This window comes from Monodon monoceros, unplaced genomic scaffold, assembly GCF_005190385.1.
Source record: "Monodon monoceros isolate NGI ecotype Baffin Bay Population unplaced genomic scaffold, NGI_Narwhal_1 Super_Scaffold_6, whole genome shotgun sequence".
NCBI lineage: Eukaryota > Metazoa > Chordata > Mammalia > Artiodactyla > Monodontidae > Monodon > Monodon monoceros.
This window is the reverse complement of record NW_021703783.1, coordinates 2,296,798-2,302,374: the sequence shown is the minus strand read 5'-3', so window position 1 is coordinate 2,302,374 and position 5,577 is coordinate 2,296,798.

Below are 5,577 nucleotides of genomic sequence, written 5' to 3'. Positions count from 1 at the left end.
CTTCTCTGCCATCTTAGAGAGAAAGCATTTGTTCTTCCACCATTAAGCATGATGTTAGCTCTAGGTTTTTTGTAGATGAACTTTATCACATTGAAAAAGTTCCCTTTTATTTATAGTCAGTGGAAGGATTTTTTAAATAATGAATAATTGTTGAGTTTTGTCAAGTGATTTTTATGCATCTATTGAGATGATCATATGATTTTTTTGTTTGTTTGCTGATATGGCCAATCACACTGATTATTTTTGTATTAATATTATGTTTATTATTATATCTTGAGATAAACCCAACTTGAACATGATATATTATCCTTTTTTAAAAAATATCACTGGTTTTTATTTACTAAAATTTTGTTCAGGATTTTTGTATCATGTTCATGATAGATATTAAACTGTAATTTTCTTTTTTTTTTTTTTTTTTGCGGTACGCGGGCCTCTCACTGTTGTGGCCTCTCCCGTCATGGAGCACAGGCTCCGGACGCGCAGGCTCAGTGGCCATGGCTCACGGGCCCAGCCGCTCTGTGGCATGCGGGATCTTCCCGGACCGGGGTGCGAACCCGCGCCCCCTGCATTGGCAGGCAGACTCTCAACCACTGCGTCACCAGGGAAGCCCTTTTTTCTGCCTTCTTTTGATTTAAGTATTTTTTAATGATTCAATTTTATCTCCTATTGGCTTATTAATTATAACTTTGTTTTATAATTTTAGTGATTTAGTGTTTACTGTATATATTTTTAACTTATTATAATTTACCCTTAAATAATATTATGCCATTTCACATATAGTGTTAAGAACTTTATAATAGTATTCTTCCATTACCCCATCTGTCCTTTGTGCTGTAACTGTTATCCATTTTCTTTTATATATAAAAGTAATTTATAAATTTATAAAGGTAAATTATATACAATACATTATTATTATATTTTCTTTAAATTGATATTTATCTTTTAATGTGATTTAAAAGAATGCTTTTCTATTTCCCAACAAATTTATTTTTTCCAGTGTTTCTCATTCCCTATTGAAATCCTAATTTACTAATCCATCTACTAACATTTTCTTTTCCTAAAGAACTTAAAAACAACCACTTTTATTGTAATGCAGGTCTGCTTGCAATGAATTCTTTCACCAAAAACACACCCAGGTTGGGTAAGGTGGTGGTAGTGAAACGCTCCAGCTGGTGTGTTTTGTAATAGCTTCCTAGGTAATGCTGAGCAATCTCTTCTTGTGAGAACTTGTTACGGCCTGGAAGATGGTATGGATTCCCATATCATTTTGGTGGGTATTGCCCAGGCTTTTTCTCTGTGCATTTAAATACATATAGAAACATAATTTTAAAATATAACATATGATCTAATACCTATTATTCTGCAACTTGAGTTTTTTACTATTTTTACGTGACCACATATATATTTACTTCCTGCTCTTCTACTGCTGCGTGGTGTTGTCAAAATTAAGTATACCATAGTTTATTTTCTTGTCAACATACATGCAGATTGTTTCACTTTTTGGTTACAAAGCTGTAGTGGACTTTCTCATTTTCCGTGCACACGCGCAAGTATTTCTCTCAGGTAGGTACCAGAAAGGGAGACTGCTGGATCAATGGCTATGCACATTGTACATTTTAACTAACAAATTGCCCTCAGAAAAGGTTGTACTAATTTATGTTATCATTAATAGCATGAGTTTCTCCATACCCTTGCCAACACTTGATATTATAAACCCTTAAAAATTTTGCTAATTTTTTTGAAGAAAAAATATATATCTTATTTTAGCTTGCACTTCCCTAGTTACTGGATTCCAGAATTTTTTCAGTCATTTGCATTTCCCACTGTCTCAATTGTCTTTTCCTATCTTCTCCCCCCTTTTCTATACAGGTGTCTTTTTCTCTGTGGTTTAAGGTGTTATCTATATATTTTGGTTATTACCCTTTTGTTATATAGGTTCTAAGTTTTTCTGCCAGCTCATCATTTGTGCTTTATTGACCAGAATTGTCAACTTTGATAATAGTCAAATGTTTTTCTTTATGACTCTTGGATAGTTCTTTGAAGTCCTTTCCTATCCCATGTTCCCCTATATTTTAAAAATTCTTACAGCTCTTTTAAAAAAAATAGCTCTTTAAACTGTGTGGATATTAATTTTGTAAATGGTGTGAGGTAGACATCTAACCTAATTTGTTTTTCAAACTAATAACTAATTGATCAAGCACTGTTTATTAATCTTTACCCCACTGACTTGAAACGCCGCCTTTCTCATTTATGGGATGCTGATACACACATAGAACTCTAAATACACATGTTTCTGTATTCTCTCCATTATCTATGCTTATCTCAATACCATACAGATTTAATCCTATGGTTTTCCAATTTGCTTTGGTATAGGGCAAGTCTCATCCCCCTTTATTTCATTTATAATTAAAAAAGGTTTAAAAATCTATTCTTCATTGTTTTAACTGTCTGATTCTCCCTTCTTCCTTGAGTTGCAAATAACAAGGAGGTAAAATAAGAAGTATCATAGACAAGACAAAAGAGCATGAGAAATGAGGGAAAAGAGACAAAAAAGGAGGAATTCTCTTAAGATGGTATTTTTTTTCTCTACACTTCAAGGTGCTACCCTATAAATTATGCCACATACAAAATAAAATAGATTTTGTGTATTCATCCACTGTCTAAATCAAAGGTATCTCTGGCTTTCATTGCTGGCCAGTTACCAATGGCAGGGACCATGTAAACATAAAATGTGAATCGATGGGAACTAGAAAGAAATATGAATCAACGTGATAAAATGAATAAGGACTAAAGTGAATTAAGAACATGGTGAGAGAGAATAAAATACTTGTATTCTTAGTATGGACCTACCCACCAGGAAGTCAAATCTCTGAGCTTAGTGCATCCATGGTGTCCTGGGTTCTTTCTCCTACCCGTTGATGTCTTATATGGATTACAGAGAGGTCAATTCTTTACTTGATAATTGAAGTGACAGAGAAAGGAAAAGAACTATTAGGGATATAATAGTAATGAGTAATAGAAAATACCATGCTAACTGAAAGTGGGTAAGTGTTGAAAAGGGAGCTGAACAAATAAGTGTCCATAGTAAAATATTCACATAAACAGTTTAAGCTTTAAATCTAACATTGTACCTGTTTTCCTGGTGAAGCTAACATAACCCAAGTAGGAAAAGCTGTCACATGGGCAAGCCTAGTGTTAAGTCAACAGTTAATTCAATTATTTACAATGAATTTAGTTGTTCCCTGCTGAAATAACATGTCAATAGGGCATGGTGGTTGTCATGGGACTTGTGTCCAATGCAGTGTGGCCAAAGGTTCATGGCCCAGTAAGCAGGGCCAGGTAGTAATAAAGGCTTTTAATGACCATTCACACAGAAATATCCTCATTTTTTTAATGGTGCCAAAACACGAACATTGTGATTTACTGATCTCCCTTTAACTCATCAATTTATAATTAGTTGTCTCATGTTTTAAAGTAGACTGCTTTTCCTAGTAAAGCAACAATTGTGCAAGTTCTAAGAAGCTGCCTCAAGAAGTACCATACAAATGTATTTTAAAGTCATTTCTCCCCTTGCTTTGCACCGAGTTTACGGTTGAGACAAACCACTTAATACATATACCATAATGATATTTGCCGTTACCATAGCAAACGAGTGAAGGGGATATTCTTTAAAACAATGGAACTCTAATATTTGAAGACTCTAGTGGCCCCTACTAAACTCGCATTTTAAAATGTTCATAATCTTCCACCTTCATAAAACCTAACAACCATCGGTTTTAAAGCAAACTGTTTTTGTATACCTCAAAGGGTAGCTTTTGATAAACAAAAAATTGAGAAGTAGTGTAACTATTCTACGTATCAGATGAATTGCTATGAATTGTAGAGACAAACTTCTCCAAGTGGAGCTCATGCAGCCCGTTTGGGCATTTGCTAGGAAACTAAGCGCTAAGGAATCTTACGTCCGGCTGCTTCCAACCGCTGTCCTCCCTGTGCGGCCGCACGGGCCGTGCGCTCCGGAGCGGGTGCCCAGCGGGCTCGGGGGTCCGAGACTGAGCGGAGCGCGCGCGCTCGGCGCGATTGCGCACGTTTCAGCACTTCCCGCTCCTATCGTTGGGCTAGACTTTCAACCGCCATCTGGGTTTGGCTTCCTCCTCCGTCGGGCGCCCCCTGGTGCTCATCACCTGCACCATCTTGAGTGGCTGCGAGGAGCAAAGGTCCCGGGAGCCCAAGGATGCTTTCGAGAAAGCCGCACGTCCAAAGCCGTGGTGTCAATCACACGGGTACATGCAGGCACCTCTAGAGGAAGCTGGATGCTGTTTTACTAAGCACCAAGCAAACACAGGCGGACATTAAGTTTCATCCGAGTCAACTCGGCCCTCAAGTTTGTGGTAAAAGACGCAAAGATACGTTAGACCCCGTCTCTTCTTGAATCCGCCCCCTCCCACGCGTGCTGCGCGCTTTTTCCGGGCGGAGTTCGCTGTGACCCTTGACTGCAGTGGGGCGGCCCGTTTGTTGAGAGCCAGAATATCTGTCCTGGGCTGGAGCCGAGGATGCGGCCTTAAGTGCCATGGAAGGGAGGTTCCCTAACCTATCCAATCAATGTTATGCACAAAGTGTGTCGCCCCAGGAAAGGGGTCCAGCTCCCCCGGTTCTCTGCCCACGCCCCGGTCGCGGCACCAACGCCGCTCCACATTAAACAGGAACAGCAGCTGTTTTTCCATCCGTGGCAACCCCAAGAGCTCGCTCTCGCCTTGGCACAGCATGGTGGGAGCCTCTCCCCTTGTCCTGCCTCCCTCTCCTTTTCTTCTCCCTTCCTTCCTAACACAATTAATGCCTAAGTCATGATTTTCCTAGCTAGCGCCCACTGAAGGATGGGGCTTAGCGACTCACGGTGACGCTCCCATCCGCCTTCCAGAAGGGGAGGTTTCAGAGAGAACTACAGCTCCCGTCAGGCATCAGCCTAAGCCATCGCAGGGCATCACGGGAGTCGTAGGCGCCTTCCTCCTCTGTCCCATTCATTCCTCAAGGCGCCAACTACAAGTCCCAGTGGGTCTCGGGGCGGGCACGCCTGCGCGAGAGCCCCGCGAGCGGGGTGGGGGTGGGGTGCCCCGTGCAGCGGGGGGCGGGGCTCGAGCGGGCTGTGTGGAGGCTTCAGACTCCCGGCGCCATTTAGCGCCGAGTTTCGCCCGCGGACGCCGCGTTTCTCTCGCGGCGTCTCTGCACCCGTCTTCGTGACAGAAGGTGCCCAACCGGGTGACTGCCCTTCTTCTCCCGGCCCTCCTCGGCCCGGAGGAGCAGCAGGCTCGGGCCCTCCCACGCCAGCCCTCCCTCCGTCAGCCCCCGGCCCCGGCCCAGAGAGGACGGGGTCCGCCCGGCCCGGGGCGGGCGGCGAGGCCCGGGGCCGGGGGCCGCTCCTCCGCGTCGCGCGTCGGCCCCTCGCGTCGGGCGATGGGCGGCCTGTGAGGCCGTCCAGCAGGGCGGGGAGGAGGAGCGGCCACCCGCCTGGCCGCGAGCCCCGGCGCGGCCTCCCCTGCTTCCGCGCCGAGCCGCCGCCGCTCGGGGGTCCGCGCGCGCCGC